This window comes from Balaenoptera ricei, chromosome 2, assembly GCF_028023285.1.
Source record: "Balaenoptera ricei isolate mBalRic1 chromosome 2, mBalRic1.hap2, whole genome shotgun sequence".
In the NCBI taxonomy this organism is placed as follows: Eukaryota; Metazoa; Chordata; class Mammalia; order Artiodactyla; family Balaenopteridae; genus Balaenoptera; species Balaenoptera ricei.
In genome coordinates, this window is record NC_082640.1 from 94,841,221 (window position 1) to 94,863,620 (window position 22,400).

A 22,400-nucleotide genomic window follows, 5' to 3' on the forward strand; every position below is an offset into this window, starting at 1 on the left:
TGGCGGTCATGAACTACCCCTGAAGAAATGACAAAACACTCTCTTCAATCTGAATTTACTTTTGTAATAGCTGTCTGTGAGAAATCGTATGGAAGATTTTTGAGATTTTAACTAGAGGATGAGATTCTTTATACATTACTGGGGAGTATATAATCTTGTCTCTGCAATATTTTAAAATTCTAAATCCATCAGTATGTCATTCTATAATCTGCTAAGTGCAGAGGTACAATGCCCAAGCCATTTTTAATGGTCCTTTTTGTGACTGAGATGTGTAAAAACAGGGTGCCATTCTGGTTGATGTTTCTTCCATGTCAGTTATTCTGCTAGATTTTTATTACAAAGGAGTGAGTGTATTGCATATATAGATATGCAGAAAGAGTAAGAACATGCATCCTCTCAGTGGGTCATATTAGTCTGTGAACTGGGTAAATATCTCAGTGATTATGCAGTACCTCTATAGAGAGGTGAGCATATTTCAGAATGTAATAGAGTGAGTGTCTCTGCCTGTCTTTGTATAGTATATTCACAGGTAAAAATGGGATGACTGGATGAGCCTATTTACCAGTCTGTGTCTAGGAGTGTGATGATTTGGGATAAGGGAAAAATGCACAAGTAGATTTTTTTCCCCACTGCTTCATGACTGGGCTGTATGGAAAAGATCAAATGATTTATACTTTTATGGATTTAAAAGTATAATTAAAGGATTATAACTAATGACTGGTACATAATTGGCCCTCAATGAATATGCTACCTGACTGTAAAGGTGGCTGGCACCTAAGAGGAAAAATTGAGGAGTGGTTTAATACCCTTTAATAGACTCCATCAGCAACCACCCCCCCCTTTGTTCTTTAATGGGATCAGTTAACATTTTTATCAGTTTTTTGGTAAAGTGACATGTAAAAGCAACTTTAAGCCTGTCCTTTCAACAGTTCCACTACTCCTTCCTATACACAAACTGTGGAACCGCCAATGGCTCTCTGACTCACTGACATATGTGTTGCCTTTGAAATAATCTTGCTTTCTTTCCACAATTTGTTTTCCACAATTAATTTAGTTCTTCTATCTAGTAGCAAGACAGACAGACAAGGTCATTTTAAATCCCTCCTCTGACTTATCATAGTATTTGAAATGCTACCATTAAAGATTCATTTCTTCATATGAAAATGGAGCATCTCTGAAAAAAACCTTCCTTCCTAGCGTTAAACTAGTTTCCCATATCAGGCAGCCTTCTATTAAAGAGAGAGAATTAAACAGAGGACAGGTAAATTTTGATAGGATTTGGAAAGTGAAGATAAGAAGATGGGAGTATTGTGAGAACCAAGGTTTCATAGAAGGCTTTGGGCAGCTGAGAGGCAGCACAAAGAGATCTGAATATATGAACTCCTCCCTACCAAAGGAGAACACATGGGTGCACAAGGGAAGTTACATGGGCTAAAGCTCCCCACTTTTTTTGTTTATAAACAATTTATTCAGTTTATTGTACTTAAGACCACAGCTAAATGCACAGAAACAAGCAAGGCATTCCTGGGTTAATACAGGATCCAGTGGGTTACACGGCACTGAGCGTCAAGTCCAAGGACAGAGCACTAAGGTTTCAGAGTCAGACCAGGCCAGAGACCCTGAGCCAAGGGTGGGCGAATGTCCCGATACTGACAGCTGCTTTCTTCTAACATCTGGGCATACTGCAAGGCATGTCTTCAACACTACCTTATTTCATTGATTTCAGGGGAACAGATATTAAAGAAATGGAATGCATGTCCTCATGCATCTCAGCTGTTGTTGCTTTGTAAGTCACATACTAGCATGTGAGCAACAATTTTATAATATTCCAGTAACAGTGGGCCACAGAGTGATAAAACCTGTATGTTTCTCCCTCAGTGCTTCCTTGCCTGTTTTTATTCCTACCTGAATTCCCATCCTCAAGCCATCTGCCTTGATGTTCAATGTCTCACATATATAACAGAGTTTTCTCAGGTGACAACAGCTATTTCTAAAGCAGCATCTTGTGCAGAAAAGTTTATGACATCAAGAAATTGTCTCTGGGACTTCCCTGGTGGTGCAGTGGTTAAGAATCCGCCAGCCAATGCAGGGGACATGGGTTCGAGCCCTGGTCTGGGAAGATTCCAAATGCTGCGGAGCAACTAAGTCCATGTGCCACAACTACTGAGCCTGCTCTCTAGAGCCAGCGAGCCACAACTACTGAGCCTGTGTGCCACAACTACTGAAGCCCCCGCACCTAGAGCCTGTGCTCTGTAACAAGAGAAGCCACCGCAATGAGAAGCCCCCGCACCGCAACGAAGAGTAGCCCCTGCGCGACACAACTAGACAAAAGCCCGCATGCAGCAACAAAGACCCAATTCAGCCAAAAATAAATTAATAAATTAATAAATTAATTAAAAAAAAAAAAGAAAGTGTCTCTAGTTAGCTATCCTCTGGGAAAAGAGTCATCCACCGCTGGCTAATGCCTAATTGAAAGCATAATTTAGAAGGCAGATTTAGGAAGTGGAATATGGTTAAAAATAGGAAACAAACTCCAAAAAGCTATGTCTACGAGGGCCAGATAACAATGAATTCACGAATGGTCTCACTTGAACACTACAAGATTGTTGCTTACACAATTATTAGAAACATTAGAGTCCACAGCTGATAACATGCAAACTGCTGGTTAAAACTCTTTGTCTATAGGATGAGATGGTCAGAGTCTAGCTCAAACCTTCTCTAACCCCCACGAAAAATGCTGAGTTGGAAGGGAAGTCACACCACCTACAGCATTTCAAAGGCAAGAAAGAGCTGTTAGGATATAGAAGGTGCACACACAATATTACACTTTTAATTTTAAAGGGCACCTTGAGTTCTATTTATCACTTTTCTAAGTTTATGTGTCAGGAACAGACTTAAGGACATTTTATTGGGATTTAACTTTTTGGCAAAATAGAAACTTTGTTTATAGCCATGGTTCTATAAAAATGTTTAAAAGGAGTTATTTCTAATTAAAATAATATTTTTTCACAAGTGATACATAACAATAACAAAAAGTAAGCATCTTCACAACTAATGTAAGAATAGAATCTCTCTTTTTTTTTGTGGTCAAGCCACACGGCTTGCAGGATCTTTGTTCCTGGTCATTGAACCCACGCCCTCAGCTGTGAAAGCGCGGAGTCCTAACCATTGGACCACCACGGAATTCCCAGAACCTCTTTACTAGCATCTTATTTTAAATACAGAAAAAGAGTCAGTAGAGCTTATGAACAGAAGTGGGTTCTCTTATAGGGAATCAGAAAAATAGTGAAATAAGGCAGAACCTGTTTTTGTCACAGATCTGTTAGGCAGTAATGTTCTTTCTGGAAGGCACAAGTTGGCAATCTTTTTTTTTCTTTTTTTTAGAAATAAATTTATTTATTTATTTATTTTTGGCTGTTGGGTCTTTGTTGCTGCGTGCAGGCTTTCTCTAGTTGCAGTGAGCGGGGGGTTACTCTTTATTGCGGTGCACGGGCTTCTCATTGCAGTGGCTTTTCTTGTTGCGGAGCATGGGCTCTAGGCATGCGAGCTTCAGTGGTTGTGGCACGTGGGCTCAGTAGTTGTGGCTTGCAAGCTATAGAGCGCAGGCTCAGTAGTTGTGGCACATGGGCTTAGTTGCTCCGCGGCATGTGGGATCTTCCCAGACCAGGGCTCGAACCCGTGTCCCCTGCATTGGCAGGTGGATTCTTAACCACTGTGCCACCAGGGAAGCCCCACGAGTTGGCAGTCTTATTACCCAAAGGTTTAGAAAGTGGTTCTGAAGATAATGTCATATGAATAGGTAAACTATGAACTTCTCCAGGCCACAGCCCTCTTATTTATCAAGTGGAGACATTAATGCACTACCTGACTGAAGCTAAAGATATTTTGTAGTCCATTCCAACTCTAGGGTTTATTATTCTCCAACAGTCATAGAGCCGTGTCTTCCTCTGAGAGTTGTTATCTATCACCACCCATCTCTCTTTTAGTCCTAGGCTACTTGTGTTCTATATCCCATCCCCTCATGCCTCCTCAGGAACCCTGCTTTGTCAATTACCCTTTTTTTCTTGTAACTTCTATCTCTGTCTCTCTCTTATTGCCCTTTCCTCTCTGAACATGAACATGTTCTTCTATCTTAAACACATACCTCCCCCCAACTTTGTCCATCCCATATCCTCCTTTACCATCACTCTCTTGCCCTTTTTCCTTTCACACGCAAGATTCCTTCACATTCTTAATAGAATGCTTAAATTCAGGGTCTCTCTTTCCTCACCTCTCTCTCAGGAGTGACTCTTCTTGCTGAGGTCACCAGGGATTTCCTAAATGCAAGATCCAGTGGAGACATTTCAGTCTTTATCTCCCTTGGCCTTTCTCTAGCATCCATTCAAACTTTCTCCTCCCTTGATTTCTGTGACTTTATGCTCTCTTGGTACCTCTCCAACTTCGTGGATAGCTCCTTCTCAGTCACCTTCAAGGATATCACTTTCTTCATCCACCCCCTCCCTAAGATGTTGATGTCTCCCATGGTCCACCCTCAGTGCTCTCCCCATCTCACACTGTTACTCTCCGCAGGAAATTTCATTCATTCATAACTTCAACTACTCCTGGGCTCTAAGTTATTCAGCCCAGTACTCCTTCCAGATCTCCAGATACATAAATAAATACATAAACAGCTCACTAGTCACCTATGCCTGTATGTTTCCCCATTGTGACAGTTAATTTTATTTGTTAACTTGGCTAGATTACAGGTGTTTTTGTAGATGTGATTAACATTTTTTAAACCACTTTATTGAGGTATGAATGGCATATAAAACCAGTACATATTTAATGTATACAACTTGATGAATTTGGAGATCAGTATATGCCTGTGAAACTATCACCACAATCTATGCTATAAACATACCCATTACCTCTAAAATATTCTCCTTGCCTTCTTTACGATTATTAACTTTTTGCGAGTGTGTGATAAGAACAATTATAAGATCTACCCTCTGAGTCAAATTTTAGGTATACAACACAATATTGTTAACTACAGGCTCTATGCTGTATAATAGATCTCTAGGACTTATTTATCTTATGTAACTGAAACCTTATATCCTTTGATCAAAGGAATACATGGTACCCTTGTACCTTCTTGCTTCCTCCCCTAACCAGCCCCTGGCAACCACCATGAGTTTGACTATTTTAGATTCTTCATATAAGTGGTGTCATGGTTTGTCCAGATGTGACTAACATTTACACAATCAGTTGACTTAAAGTAAAGCAGATTACACTCCATAATATGGGTGGGCCTCATCCTCATCCAATCAGTTGAAGGCCTTAAATGCAAAAGACTGAGGTTTCCCAAAGAAATTAAAAGGAATTCTGCCTCTAGATTGCAGCATAGAAATTCTGCCTGAGTTTCCAGGCTTCAAACTCAAAACTGCAACATCAACTCACCTGAATCTCTAGCCTGCCAGTTTGTCCTATGAATTTTGGACTTGCTAGCCTCCACAAATACATGATCCAATTCCTTAAAATCCTTTCTTCCTTCCCCCTCTCTCCCACCTTTCTTTCTTTCTTCCTTCCCCCCTCCTTCCCTCTCTCTCTCTCTTTCTCTATCTCCTATTGGTTCTATTTCTCTGGAGAACAGTGACTAATACACCCATCATCTATACATCATGTCTGAATCCCTTAGCACACCCACTTGAATCTTCATGATCTGACTGTCTTCAACTTATTCAGCCTCACCTGCCATTTTTATACATCCATCTTCTCCTCCTTTCATACTGACTCTTTGCTCATTCCCAGAGCTTGCCACACTCTTTTATACTTCTGTACCTTTGCATTCCGTTCATCTAGAAAACTTTTCACCCTTCAGAACACAGCTCAAGCTTCACCTAGGCTGTGAAGGAGGCAGGCAGAACAAGCAACTTCTATGTTCCTATTGCACCTTGTACATAATACTTCCTTTAAGCACTGGTCACATTATTTATGGATCCTATTCTGCAGCTCCTTCCTCTCACCAGGCACTTTCTGCTTTCATGCTGCCACCCTGTCATTCCCAGCTGACCCAGCCTACCTTCCTACTCTCCACCCCCAAGGCCATTCCTCTTCACGGACCTTTTGGAATCCATACTTTCCATCAAAATGAACCTTGCTATCTCAGTCTATCAGCCAGATGATCTGATGGCCTTTGCAAAATATAATGGATGATCTTCTGAAAATCTTCAAAAACATTGCCTTTGAACCCAGACCGTTCTGTTAATAATGTCTATGTCTTACCCCAAGGTGCACATTCCCCCTATTGGGACACAGAAGTGCTCTAGATTGTCTACAGAAGTTTCATAACATTTACTAAAAATGTCTTTAAATTTCATGTGTCTCTGCCAATTCTTTCTTGTTACATAATAGTATATTGTACACTCCATGTTTCTTCTTATGCCTTTTTCTTAGGCTTTCCAGGAAATATCTTTCCTACACAAATGGTATCAAACTGAAGAAGCTAAATCTTTGGCCAGTTGTAACAGAAAACCTCCAACGAAGAAGACTGAAATCAACTAGGGTGTGCAACTTGACATGCATAAACTGAGAATCCTTTTTCACTTTTCTGTCCCTCTTTTTTTCTCTTTCCTCCCTTCTTTCTTCCTCCCATTTACTCAGCAAGTATAATTCGAGGTCTAGAGCAAAGATTTCCTGGATGAAATGGCAGAGCAGCATAAGGTAATATTTAAGAAAGGATAGCCTCTGGAACCAGATGGCTGTTTTTGAATCTGGGCTCTGCCAGTTAATAATTATGTGACCTTGGCCAAGTTATTTCACTGCTCTGCAACCTCAGTTATGTCCTTTGTAAAATGGAGATGATAACACACCTCACAGGGTGGGTCTGGGGATTAAATTATTTAGTACCTAAGAAGTGCTCCCTCTAAATATTAGCCAACTGTTAATTGTTGCTAATTCTAGATGGCTAATGGGAATTAATTAGAAGTGCAGTGGGGAGTGGGGAAAAAGAGCTTTCTAGATAGAGGAAACATCATATTTGAAGTCCTGAGGCAGGAGGAAGGTGCAGGGTGTTTGGGAGAACTGATAGGAACTGAGAGTGGCTAGAGTGGGCAGGGACCAGGTCATCTGGGGCCTTGTAGACCATACATAGGATTTAGGATTTTGTTTTTATCCTAAAAGCCATGAAAAACCTCTCAAGGGTTTTTAAACAAAGGGATGGCATGATCCGATTTGCTTTTTTACAGATCACTCCTGCTACTGTGGGAGAGAATAGTTTGGAGTCGGTGAGAGGAAATGTGGGGAGATCGGGGGGAGGGGAAAAACATGAGGATGCTGAGGACTCTCACTTGAGCCACTGGGTGGATGATAGAGCCATTCATTAAGATGGGGAACACTAGAAGAGAATCAGGCTCGGGGAGAAAAGGGAAGGACTCACTGTTGAACAGGTGTTAGCTTGGAATAGCACTTCATGCAGTATGATCTGTAAAAATACTGAATCACTGTCCTGTACACCTGAAACTAATATAATATTATAAAACAACTATACTTAAAAAAAATAAAAATAAAAAATGTTAATTTAGTCAGCCATGGCCCCCCATCTCCCCCTGGCCATGAACGTGTGGATTTGAAGTGGCTAGGAGACCTCCAAATGGAGTTAGATATTTAGAGAAATTGGATACATGGGTCCAGAGCTTAGAGATAAAATTTGACTTGACCTCTCTTGAATTCACAGAGTCAAGGTGAAAAAGGAAATTCTCATTCAAGTTAAAGTAGACAACTTCAGTTAAGGATGGCATAGTGATCAGCAAATAAGTACATTTGGTAAGAGAGAAAAAACTTTCCTATGACTTTTGATTGAAGCACAAGGGACAATTAGACAGCTTAGAAAGACCGAATTTCAAGCAAGCATTTCAGAAAGTGACAATTTAGCTTTTGATAATTGTCAAGGAAACAGCTCATCAAGTTAAGAATTATTTTATATACTCAAAGAAAGGGGAAAAAAGGACAGAGAGTTTCTGTGTCTAGTTTTGAATACTTTTCTGCTACAAGTCAGAACTATCAACCAAGACCTAGTAATCTTTTTCAAATTGAAAACTCCCACAGGCTTAGATTTTAAGTGGATACATGAGGTAAGTATAGTGCTTTCTGGAGTCTAAAGAGTCACTATTAATCTTGCTGAAACATTCCAGGTTAAATTAGCAGAGACTTGTATTTGCTGCATAGCTTTAAAGTTAATCTTTTAGAGCCTCTTCAGGTATTAAATTAAGTCTTTCAGAGATTTTGAGACCAAAGCTCCAGTTATGACAAGAGAAACGGGTTCATATTTTAACAAAGAGCAGGTTATATAAAGTATTATGTTCATAAGGGTGTCAAAAAAGATATTTTTACTATAGGAAATGTCACATGAAAAAATAGAACAGTATAATGAATACCCATGTACCCATCCCCCAGCTTCAACTACTATCACTTGTCTGCCTGTAAAAAGATATATTTAAAAAGTAATTGGGGACTTCCCTGGTGGCGCAGTGGTTGAGAATCCGCCTGCTAATGCAGGGGACGTGGGTTTGATCCCTGGCCCGGGAGGATCCCACATGCCACAAAGCAACTGAGCCCGTGTACCACAACTACTGAGTCTGCGCTCTAGAGCCTGCGAGGCACAACTACTGAGCCCACATGCCACAACTACTGAAGCCCACGCGCCTAGAGCCCGTGCTCTGCAACAAGAGCAGCCACCGCACCACAACAAAGAGTAGCCCCTGCTCACTGCAACTAGAGAAAGCCCGTGTGCAGCAACGAAGAACCAATGCAGCCAAAAATAAATAAATAAAAAATAAATAAATTTTAAAAATAATTGTATTTTTTCTTTCACAAAAATAATACTTATTCCTTGATGAAAATATAGAAAATACAGATTACCCAGGAGAAGAAAATACATACTGGTCACAATCCCAGGGCTATCAATAGTCCAGTTGATGCTCCTGAACAATTCAGAAAAAGATATCCCCTTCCCTTGGCTGTAGACAGCCCTGTGCACAAGGTGCAGGGCTAGGCAAATGGAGTAGAACTTGACCTCTGCTCTAACTCTCCTGCTAAGCTCCCTCTGGAGAGCTCAACATGCAACATGGACATGGCACACCTGCCTTCTAACCTCCTTTCTCTGCAAAGGCACACATACATTTACACAATTGTGTTGTACTATACATCCTGATTTGTCATACTCCTTTTCACTTACTATTTCATGAACACTTTTCCTTGTCATTATTGAATTATTCTAAATATCATTTTTAATAACTGCACAATATTATTCAATAATCTCTTAATTATTTAACTCTACCATTGGACACTTAGATTATTCCTATTTAACAATATTATAAAAAGCACTGAATATAAAAACATATACTCTTATGGATTTGTAATATAAATATTAGTGTACATCCATGATAAACTCCTTAGAATAATTTTCAGAAGTGGCATTTCTGGGACAAAGGGCAGGGCGAATCCCAAGCTTTTTTATACCTGTTATCAAACTGCCTTTTAGTGAGGTTGAACTAGCTCATACCCCATTATCAAGCATTTTCCCAAAAGCTTGATAACATTAAATGTGATGATGATAGATATGGATTCATATTTTTACAATAAATCCCCCAAGAGTTTGTCAGTTTGACTACTGAAGAATAGTACCCAGTGTTGCTTTATTTGGGTTTCCCTGAGTAGCGGTAGTGAAAAAATGTTTTTATATGTATATTAGTCTTTCTTTTTCCTGAATTTCCCACATGTATCGTTTATCCTTCAGCACTTTTCTACTGGTATATTTTCTGATTTCATAAATCTATGTGGGTAAAAGTTGGATACATGTGTCACACTACCCACACATTACTATAAAAGGCAATTATTAAGAAGCAGTGAATACCATGTTTAAAGAGATGTAAGTATTTATTTGACTTATTGGCACTGAATATTTTGAAGAAAGAGATGTATATGAGGTTGAACCATGTGAAATTGCCAACCCTATGTGGTAGTGGCTCTCAAACTGTGGTCTGGGGATCCCAGGAAGTTACCAATTCCATTTGGGGGGGTCCACAAGGTCAAAACTATTTTCCTAAGAATACTATGACATCATTTGCACTTTCACTTTCATTCTCTTACAAATGTACAATGGAATTTTCTAAAGGCTGTATGATGTGTGATATTCTAACAAATTGAATGTGGAAGCAGATGAGAATCCCTCTGTCTTCTATTAAGCCAGACATTGAAGAGCTCTGCAAAAATGTAAAACAATGTCACTCTTCTCACTAAATTTTTTTGTTTGGAGAAAATACAGTTATTTTTCATAAAATATATTATTTATGTTAACATAATGGATTTATTATTATTTCTAAATGATTTAATAATTTTTTTCAGTTTTAATTTAGATTATGGTGAATGTCAATAGACATAACCTACATAAACAGAAGCTCTTTAGGGCCGTCAGTTTTTAAGAATGTAAAGGGATCTTGAGTTAAAACGTTTGAGAACCTCTGCTCTGTGGCCTTTGAACATAGTTGCCTTTTATTTCAAAGAGCAAGAGATGTGAAGCGCTTCCTTGACAAGTAAATGAAAGTAATCATGGGAGTGATTGTTAAGGGTTTCATCCCATCCTGAGTGTCAGAGACACTTCTGTGCTCTTTAATAATTTATTTTATACTGGGCCTAATGGCAGTACTGTAGAAGGGCAATAATAATGAGAAAATTAGCTGATTAGAGATAACATATTGGGACTTCAATGGTGGCACGGTTGTTAAGAATCTGCCTGCCAATGCACGGGACACAGGTTCAAGCCCTGATCTGGGAAGATCCCACATGCCACGGAGCAACTAAGCCCATGTGCCACAACTACTGAAGCCTGCGCTCTAGAGCCCGTGCTCCGCAACAGGAGAAGCCACCGCAATGAGAAGCCCGCGCACTGCAACAAAGGGTAGCCCCCGCTCACCACGACTAGAGAAAGCCTGCATGCAGCAACGAAGACCCAACGCAGCCAAAAATAAATAAATAAATAATAATAATAATAAAAAGAATGCTTTGCTTTTCTTCACAGTGTCGTGAGGATGAAAGCTGTGAACCAATAATTTATAAATTAAAAAAAAAAAAGAGATAACATATTAATATTTTCACCCCAACAACAGAATGGTAAAACACGACCATGTGTTTCTCTTCTATCCTTTGTCCCAGCCAAACTAAAAAGACAGATTTATCTGAGGCTTCATGAGTAGGAAATCTTTCCTTCCTGAATTATACTAGGAGATAAACAATTTAAAGAGGTAAAAGGATTCACTTTGTGCTCATTTGGACTCCCTTGGGAGCCCTGAGTCCCCAGGAATTTCAAAGTCGTCACTCGTGTTTACTTAGTAATTAATTAACGCAATAAGAAATGGGCAGGGCCTAAATGAGAAATCTTTAAAACTTTACATAGAAGAACAAGAAAATAAATGGAAAGACACATCATGTTCCTGGATTAGAAAATGGAACATTATTAAAAATGTCATTTCTTGCAAATCACATTTTCAGTAAAATGCAATACCAATCAAAATGTTCATGCCCTCTGAACCAGTAATGCATTATTTTAAAAATCCCAGGAATCCATGATATTAAGCTTATTTTTATTCTTTAAAACTTAGTTCATGTTTCATTTTTTTCCCTCTAGTACCCAGATGTCCATATTGAAGGTATTTTTGCATAGTTAGTTGTCTCTCCAGAATGGTGAATAACTAATAAACCAGGAAGCTGCCCCAAACAAGGAACTCCTGACCTTAATATCCCTCCATTATCATTATTTTCCCTTGAACTTGGTGTTAACATCCAAAATGTTCTCAAGGAGACCAGAAGACTAGCATGTGGCAACAATAGGCATCAAAAGCACTGACCAAACCGAGGATGTCCATAGTTGTAGTAGTGCTGAGAGGACTTTATGGTTGTGAACTCCAAACTAAATGGATGTTATTATCCATTTGGTTATTTGATCAATTTCATTAGAGTTGTGTATTTTAAGGGAGATACTCTGTGCTCTGTAACACAAAAGCACAGACCACAAAGCACAGAACTTGGGGTAATATTCTCTTGTGTGGAAATCGTTAAAGGGTTTCAAGATGTGGAGAACTGGGCAGTCAGAGATTTGGAAGGTAGAAACTGAGAAACATGAATAATTTTAATAAATATTCATAGATTAAATCAGAAGGAAAATGATAAATTACAATCCTGATCTTGTCTTGATTTAAGCCTATTATGAGAACAAGGTTGACAGACTTGAGAACTCTGACTAAAAAAAAAAAAAAAAATCCTGAAGTATAGCAAGCACACAGAAAAGTGCATAAATTATGAATGTACATCTCAATGAGTTTCACAAATTGAATGCACCTGTGTACCTATTGTCAGATCAAGAAAGATAACGTTACCCATCCCCATTAATTTCTCTTGCTCCCCCTTTCAGTTGCTCCATTGCCCCCCTGCCCCATCACACACACACACCATGGGCAACCACTATCCTCTTTTCTAACTGAATAGATTATCTTTGCTTGTTTTTGTACTCTATACAAATGGAATCATACAGCATGAACTCTTTTGCCTCTGGCTTCTTTTGCTCATCATGATGTAGTATAATTCATCCATGTTGTTGTGTGTAGTTGTGGTTCATTCATTCTCATTGTAGAGTAGTATTACACTGCATGAATATACCATGTTTATTCATTCATTCTACTGTAGGACATTTGCATAGAATCCAGTTGTTTCTGCTGAGTAGATACCTAGGATTGGAATTTCTAGGTCACAGAGTATGCATTTGTTCAGCTTTATGAGATATGAGCAAACTATTTTCCAAGGTGGTTGTACCAATTTACACTCTCACCAGCTGTGTATGAGTGTTCTAGTTGCTCCAAATCCTTATCCAACACTTGATATTTTGTGTTTTCATTTTAGCACTTCTGATGGCTAAAATATTTTGTTGTGGTTTTAATGTATATTTCTTTGATGACTAAAGAAGTTGAGTACCTTGTAAAATGTTTATTGGTCTTTTGGATAATCTCTTTTATGAGATGCCTGTTCAATTATTTGCCTATTTTGCGATTGAACTGTCTTTTTCTTACTCATTTATAGACATTCTTTATGTATTCTGAGTATGTGTCTATTTTATTTACATATTGAGAACATCTTTCACTCTGTGTCTTGGTCTTTTTTATTGTCTTATTGATGTCTTTTGATGAACAAGACTTTACAGTTGTTTAATAGTCCAAGTTTATCACGTTTTTCCCCCTTTATGATTAGCGGGTTTTTGTCCTATTTAAGAAATCTTTGCCTATTCTAAGGTCATGAAGCTATTCTGTTTTCTTCTAGAAGCTCTATTCTTTTACTCCTGACTTTTAAAATGTCTGAGTTGGGAAAGTTGTGAAAATCAACATCTATCCAAATTGAAGAGCTTTTTTTGAGGAGCCAGTCACAGAGTATTATGAGATCAAATCTGAAGTGGTTGAACAAGCAGCTCTCTGCAGCAGGAATACTAGGGAAAACAATTACACAACTCCCACTCTACTACAGCAAAGTGTCTCTTACTAAGTAGGCCATGTTGCTAGCCAGTCAGAAATTGGTTTAATTGACAAGGAACTGGAAAAACAGGGTGAGATTTTCCATACTGGAAAAAAATTATCTGCAAATCATCTGACATCATCTTAAGTAGAAAGTGAAATTCTTCACCTCTTATGCCTACAAATTATTGTCACAGAAATAGTTCATATCCTTTCCTCCACTAATACCTCTGAAACTATGACCTTGCTCCATCATTTACCCCCTTCTCTTTCATCTTCAATTTTTGGTCTGCTCTTCATTTTCCCTTTCCACCTACAAATTAGCTCAATCTCTCCAGTTCATCATACAGTGAAAACCCTCCATATTTGCCTCATAAACTCTTTTCCTTCACTGCCAAAGTTCACGAAAAGTAGTCACATTTGTTGTCTCTTTCTCACTTCCCATTCCTCCTTAACCGCTTGTCCCATCTTGTCTATTTTCTACCAGTCTATTGCAGATTCTCAAAATTAGTGCGTCTACTTTTCACTTCTCCCGAGCCTTATCTCTTATGTTTCTTACTCCTGTTAATGGTACAGCATCCTCTCAAGCACTCAGGTTGCCAATAACCACACCCCATGCCTGCAACACTTCTGCCATTTGGCCTCTCCCTTCCATTCCTCCTGCCACATTCTACATGATTTTGTTACCTCTTACCTAGTTATTTTAATAGTCTCCTACTTGCCCTCCTTGCTCCTAGTGTGGTCTTATCCAAACTATCCTGTACAAAACTATAAGCTCAATCTTCTTAATTCAAAGTTCTAACCTTATCCTGTCCCAGTTTGAAGATCTTTAATAGTTTTCCCCATTGTCTTTAATCCCACCACAAACTGGATCAAATTCATTAATTTCTACTCACCCATGAGAACTATTTCACTTCATGCTTTCTTCTGATTTTCCAATCTTTGTTGATGCAATTCTGGATTCTCCCCACTTCTGAATGTCTAAATTCTTCCCATTTTTCAAGATAAAAAGGCAACTTCTTAATAAATACCCTTTCCAATCTTCTCTATCTGGGAAACTCCTCTTTATCCTTCAAGATTCAGCTCAAACATCATTTCTTCTCCAGTCTCTGTACACTGAGTTAATCACCCTTGATCTCTACTTCCAAAGCACATTGAACATCCCACTTACAAAGCAGTCCCTACCACATAGTACCGCAATTATTCTTTCTGTGACTTTCTCCCTTACTAAGCTCTTAGCTCTCCCAGAACAAATGTGATATAATTTAAATCTTGCATCCCTAGTGTCTAGCCTAATATCTTGCAGAGACACATCTATGATAAATGTCTATTGAATGATTGAGTGAACCCATTTTAAAAAATTAATTAATTAATTTTTTTGGCTGTGTTAGGTCTTCATTGTTGCGTGGGCTTTCTCCTCTAGTTGCAGAGAGCGGGAGCTACTCTTCGTTGTGGTGCAGGGGCTTCTCACTGTGGTGGCTTCCCTTGTTGCGGAGCACGGGCTCTAGGCGCTCGGGCTTCAGTAGTTGTGGCTCGTGGGCTATGGAGCGCAGGCTCAGTAGTTGGGGCACACCGGCTTAGTTGCTCTGCGGCATGTGGGATCTTCCTGCACCAGGGATTGAACCCGTGTCCCCTGCATTGGCAGGCGGATTCTTAACCACTGTGCCACCATGGAAGTCCCAGAGTGAACACATTTTTGATCTTCTCCAGCTGGAAGTAATTTTTCCTTATTAAATCACGATAGCATTTTTATCTGTACATCTCTTATTTACTTAAAACATACATTACTTTCTACCTTGTGTAACTGTTATTTATGTAAATACCTTATATCCTCTAATAGATGGTTATCACCTAAGGGGCAGAGACTCTGCCTTGTCATATCTGAGGACCTCATGGAACCTAGTAAGAGGGATCCTTACATACCAATATCATTGACAAAACTAGGCTTGTCCTTTGATCAGGACATACTACGACACACCTCAAGAGCACAATGTTCCAAAACTAAACTGCTAGAGACAGGCCAAGGCAAGCTACTAAGAGACCTGGTTTCTGAAGACCTGGTTTCTTCAGGAACTGGTAGCACAGGTTTCTATAAATAAGGTAAATATTACTGCTTGGGAAAGCTGTTCATTTGTTTCTTCATTAATTTGTAAACTACTTTGTGGATAAGAAGGGGGATGTGTTTAGAGCAGTTACTATATGCCAGGGATTTTCACATGCCTTATCTCTACATCACCATAACATTATGAGATGAGCATTATTATTTCTAAATTTACAAATAAGGAGATTTGAAGGCTGGTAGTATATGGGACTGTCAAGCACAAGCTCTTTCTCACTTCATCATGTAATATACTCAGAAGGTTTCTGGAGAAACCACTAGAGAAACACTTGAATCTAGGGTAGCATAACCTGCCAGGACCAAGGATGAGGCTTTTATGAAATTTTTATTGAGGAAATCCTTGAGGAACAAAAATAAACTTGCCAAGTTTTATCTTTTTTTAAATTGTGGTATAATTGACATACAATATTATATTAGCTTCAGGTGTGCAACATAATGATTTGATATTTGTATGTACTGCAAAATGATCACTAAAATAAATCTAGTTAACATCCATCACCATACATAGTTAAAGACTATTTTTTTCTTGTGGTAAGAACTTTTAAGATTTACTCTCTTAGCAACTTTCAAAATGCAATAGAGTATTAACTATAGTTGCCATCCTGTACATTACATCCCCATTACCTATTTATGTTATAACTGGAAGTTGTTTGACTCCCCTCATCCGTTTTGCCTACCCTTCACCCCTTGCTTCTGACAACCACTAATCTGTTCTCTGTATCTATGAGTTTTCTTTTTAAGACTCCACATATAAGAGAGATCACATGATATTTGTCTTTCTCTAAAAAGTTTTGTTTTTTTGGAGTGTAGTTGATTTACAGTATTAGTTTCAGATCTATCAGCATAGTGATTCAGTATTTTTACAGATTATATTCGATTTAAAATTATTACAAGATATTGAATATAATTCCCTGTGCTATACAACATATCCTTGTTGCCTATCTATTTTATACATAGTAGTTTGTATCTCTTTATTCCATACCCCTAATTTTCCCCTTTCCCCTCCCCTCTCCCCTTTGGCGACCATTGGTTGGTTTTCTATATCTGTGAGTCTGTTTCTGTTTTGCATATACATTCACTTGTATTATTTTTTTCCACATATAAGTGGTGTAATACATTATTTGTCTTTGTCTGACATTTCACTAAGTGTAATACTCTCTAGGTCCATCCAGATTGCTGCAAATGTCAGAATTTCATTCTTATTTTATGGCTGAGTAATACTCCATTGTATATATATATACATATACATATATACATATATATATATATATATATATATATATATATATATATATATATGTCACTTTTTCTTTATCCATTCATCTGTTGAGGGACACCTAGATGTTTCCATGTCTTGGCTATTGTAAATAATGCCACAATGAACATGAGGTTACATATATCTTTTCGAGTTAGTGTTTTCACTTTCTTTGGATAAATACCCAGAAGTGGAATTGCTGGATCATATGGTAATTCTATTTTTAATTTTTTGAGGAACTTCCATACTGTTTTCTATAGTGGCTGCACCAATTTACGTTCCCACTAATAGTGCACAATGGTTACTTTTCTCCACATCCTTGCCAACACTTGTTATTTGTTGTCTTTTGATAATAGCCATTCTAACAGGTGTGAGGTGATATCTCGTGGTTTTGATTTGCATTTCCCTGATGATGATGTTGAGCATTTTTTCATGTGCCTGCTGGCCATCGGTATATCTTCCTTAGAAGGATGTCTATTCAGATTCTCTGCCCATTAAAAAAAATTTTTTTTGCTATTGTGTAAGTTTTTTTGTATATTTTTAGATATTAACCATTTATCAGATGAGTTTCAAATATTTTCTCCCATTCAGTAGGCTGCCTTTTCCTTTTGTTGAGTTTCCTTTGCTGCACAAAAGCTTTTTAGTTTGGTGTAGTCCCATTTGCTTATTTTTGCTTTTGTTTCCCTCGTCTGAGAAGACATATCCAAAAAAATATTACTGAGAATGATGTCGAAGAGTGTACTGCCTGTGTTTTCTTCTAGGAGTTTTATAGTTTCAGGTCTTACATTTAAGTCTTTAACCTATTTTGAGTTTATTTTTGTATATGGTGTGGGAAAGTGGTCCAGTTTTCCCAAGACCATTTATTGAAGAGGAATCTTTACCCCATTGTGTATTCTTGCTTCCTTTGACATGTATTAACTAACAAAATATGTCAATAAGTGCGGATTTATTTGGGGCTTTCTATTCTGTCCCATTAATCTATGTGTCTTGTTTTTGTGCCAGTCCCATACTGTTTTGATTACTGTAGCTTTGTAGTATAGTTTGAAATCACAGCATGTAAAACCTCCAGTTTCGTTCTTCTTTCTCGAGATTACTTTGGCTATTTGCCAAGTTTTATCTTGAGCACCAGGGAAACACCTGCTTCCCAGTAGTCTTAGGGCACTTACAGGTAGGGCACTTTCCAGAAGGGACAGAGGAAAGATGGCAGTTATGGTTATGGGAAAAGGGAATGGAGGCTACAGGTTTTTTTTTTTTTTTTTTTTTTTTTTTTTAAATTAATTAATTAATTAATTAATTTATTTATGGCTGTGTTGGGTCTTCGTTTCTGTGCGAGGGCTTTCTCTATTTGCAGCAAGCGGGGGCCACTCTTCATCGCAGTGCGCGGGCCTCTCACTGTCGCGGCCTCTCGTTGCAGAGCACAGGCTCCAGACGCGCAGGCTCAGTAGTTGTGGATCACGGGCCCAGTTGCTCCGCGGCATGTGGGATCTTCCCAGACCAGGGCTCGAACCTGTGTCCCCTGCATTGGCAGGCAGACTCTCAACCACTGCGCCACCAGGGAAGCCCCGAGGCTACAGGTTTTATAGCTGGGAATCAGAAACATTAAAACAGACTGGAAATGAAACGAAATTCACTCTTGTGGAAACACATTGGAGGGGACACATTTGTATTTTAAGTATAGGTTTGTATGGCCCTAGAGGTTTGGTTCAGTTCATCTAACATTGATTGTGCTGGGCACTTTAACGGGCACTAGGAATACAAAGAAAGAGTTCCTGCTTTCAAGACACTGACAGTCTGGCATAGGCAGTCTGCTGACAGAAATAGGAGACTGGGTACCAGGGGAGAGAGTCTTTTCTAAAAGATTCCTGAAAACCCAGAGTGATCCAGTCACCAGAAGTAGGATGGAAGGGGAATCTGACTAACACGGGCAGGCTAAAGGTTTTCTCTGTTTACCTAACTCTGGGCTTGGTGATCAGTAATCTTATTCATCTAACACCTACATATGAGCAGCAGGATGTATGTCACCCACTGCTTAGGCCCTACCCAAAAGAATTATTAAGAAAGTAAACATAAATATGGCTTCACATAAGTAGGTGAATGAATTACAGGCTTTATTGACTTTATGTTCAATGCTTAGAACAAGGATGAAAACTTCTACCTCCACTTCCAGTATCCTAATTGACAGCTACCCATAAAACCAAGCAGTGTGTCTAGCATTTTCAGTGAACACTCAATAAATTATTGAATAAATGAACAAAGTAGTTATGGGCCAAACAAACACCGTGTGCAGTCCTATAGAAAATACAGAGGAATACCTTCAAAGATGTAAACATTTATGAGAAAAAATTAAGACCCATGAAATCAGCAAATAAGGTATCAGTGAGTCAGTAAAAAGGGAGATCAGCATGGGCTAGAGTAGACAGCACTTAAGGAGAAAGCTAAGAGAAAAGCACTCAAGAGACCTGTATTCTAGTTCTGTAACAAATTAGCTATGCTATCTCATGAACATTTCCCTCTTATATTCTTTCTTTTTCTCACTTTTAAGATGAAGAAACTTGTAGGTGATCTCTGAAGGCCTTCCCAACTCTTAATTTTTAAATTTCTATTTATAGTTGGGAAAGCATCTTTTTCTTTTTTTTTTCTTTTAAAGGTAATACATTTAACTCACATGGTTCAAAAACAAAACAGTATCAAAAGGGGTACACTGAAAGGTCCTGCTCCACTACTGTCCCCATGGGCATATATCTATATATATCTATCTATATATATATCTTCTCTTTTTATTAAAAGGTAGCACACTATATATACTTTATGCACCTTACTTTTTAACTTAGTGATATATATATATTTTTTTAGAAAATGTGCATGTACTCTTTTTTTTAAATAGCGTATTTATTTTGGCTGCATTGGGTCTTCATTGCTGCCCGCGGGCTTTCTCTAGTTGCAGCGAGCGGCGGCTACTCTTCATTGCAGTGTGCAGGCTTCTAATTGCAGTGGCTTCTCTTGTGGAGCACGGGCTCTAGGTGCATGGGTTTCAGTAGTTGTGTCTTGCGGGCTCTAGAGCACAGGCTCAGTAGTTGTGGCGCACGGGCTTAGTTGCTCTGTGGCATGTGGGATCTTCCCAGCCCAGGGCTCGAACCCGTGTCCCCTGCATTGGCAGGCGGATTCTTAACCACTGCGCCACCAGGGAAGCCCTTAATGATATAGTTTATATTATACTTTTAGTGGTTTTTTTCCCCCTCTAGCTCCCTATTGATGGACATTTGATGCTATAGACTGAATGTTTGTGTCCTCCCAAAATTCTGTTGAAACCTAATCCCCAATGTATTGTTGGTATTTGGAGGTGGCATGTTTGGGAGGTGTTTAGGTCATGAGGGTGGATTAGTGCCCTTACATAGGCTTTATAATCTGACTAATATCTAACAGATGCTCATCTCCCTTTATCGCTCTTCTTTGCCAGAGTTTTCTGCCCATTCTTGCTTTATTTTTCCCATATGAGCTTTAGCATCAGCTTGGCTAGCTCCCCTCCTCCCGTTTCCTTTGTTCCCCCCAGAACCTTACTAGTATTTTTGACATGTTAAATAACATTGTTTTTATGATGTTAAATTTCTTAGCCAAGAACAAGGTATGGTTTTCCATTTGTTCCTACTTCTGTGACCTTCAAGGTTGTTTTAAAGTTTGAATGTAGAATTTGAATTTGTTCATGCTTGATAGATTTGGAGAGGCAAAAGATTGGAGTGAATATATTTCTTGGAGGGAGAATACAGGCATATTTCATTTTATCAAAAAGCTTGAGCTTCACTTTATTGCACTTCGCATATATTGTGTTTTTTTACAAATTGAAGGTTTGTGGCATCAAACAAGTGCACTGGTGCCATTTCTGCAAGAGCATTTGCTCACTTCATGTTTCTGTGTCACATTCTGGTAATCCTGGCAATATTTCAAACTTTCATTATATTTGTTATGGTGATCTGTGATCTTTGATGTTACTACAACTCACTGAAAACACAGATGATGGTTAGCATTTTTTTAGCAATAAAGTATTTTTTTTAATACAGTGTTTTTTAATTAAGGTATTTTTTTAGACATAATGCTTTGCACACTTAACAGACTACAGAATAGTGTAAACATAACTCAAAGGCACTGAGAAACCAAAAAATTCATGTGACTCACTTTATTGTGATAGTCGCTTTATGGTGGTGGTCTGGAACCAAATCTGCAATATCTCCAAGGTATGCCTGTAATCTATGAGGCTGGTACAACCATTGGTAGTCTTTGGGACGGTAAAGGAACTAACTTGATAAGAAGAGAAAAAAGAAGTCAACAGTGCCTGCTATGTGCCAGGAACGATACTAGGTGTTTTCACATCCTGTCATCTTTGACTGCAGGTCTGCTCATACCCAGGGCTGGATAGGGCCTAGATACTCTGTAGGCTAATGCTCCGAGGAGTCTCAAGATGAAGGCAATATGTGAAGAAAATCACAATGGTAGTCAGGCAGGGTAGTCTGGGGGCAGGAAGGAAAGGTTAAATTCAAAGAGGGCAACAAGACTCAGTCACCTTAAGGAAAAGTGATAAAGATTCATTTAGGGTGAAGTCCTTACTTGTGGAGATACAGGTAAAAACACAAGAGATTTCTTCCCAGGAGGACAAGCAATCTGGACTAAAGAGTGAAGAAAGTTTGGCTTTGCAGACAGCACCACCACCCAGCCACAGTCAACCCTGCTGTGTTCTTCAACATCACTGTCCACGGTGAGCCCTTGGACCACGTCTCTTTCAAGCTGTTTGCTGACAAAGTTGCAAAGACAGCAGAAAACTTTCATGCTCTGAGCACTGGGGATAAAGCACTTCGTTGTAAAGGTTCCTGCTTTCACAGAATTATTGTGGGTTTTATGTGTCAGGGTGGTGACTTCACATGCTATAATGGCACTAGTGGCAAGTCCATGTGTGGGGCGAAATTTGATGATGAGAGTTTCATCCTGAAGCATATGGGTCCTAGTATCTTGTCCACGGCAAATGCTGGAGCCGACACAAACTGTTCCCAGTTTTTCATCTGCACTGCCAAGACGGACTGGTTGGATGGCAGACCTGTGGTCTTTGGCAAGGTAGAAGAGGGCATGAATATTGTGGAAGCTATGGAGTGCTTCGGTCCAGGAATGGCAGAACCACCGAGAAGCTCTTTAATGCTGACTACAGACAACTCCAATAAATTTGACTTGTGTTTTAACTTCCATACCATTCCTTCTATAGCTCAGGAGTGTACCCCACCACCTTCATCTGCTCACTCTATCCTATAATCTTTGTGCCGTCTGAAAATACTCAACATCTATTCATGTGCTGCTGCTCTTTGGGTTCTATATTTTCCTTATTCCCATCCAAGTCTAGCTGGATTGCAGAGTTAAGTTTATGATCATGAAATAAAAACTAAATGAGAAAAATGAAGATAAAGTTTTGAGCCTGGCCTATTTAGAAAGGTGGCACCTTGGTAAAGATAAAAAAGTT

At 38.9% G+C, this 22,400-nt stretch overlaps 1 protein-coding gene and 1 pseudogene across 1 annotated transcript in view; one reads left to right on the top strand and one right to left on the bottom strand.

Annotated features, from left to right (window-relative positions):
- LOC132360096 (peptidyl-prolyl cis-trans isomerase A-like) overlaps window positions 1-22,107 on the top strand; it is a 28,543-nt pseudogene extending 6,436 nt beyond the window's left edge.
- USP8 (ubiquitin specific peptidase 8) overlaps window positions 1-22,400 on the bottom strand; it is a 98,611-nt gene that overhangs the window by 63,755 nt on the left and 12,456 nt on the right. The window lies entirely within an intron of this gene.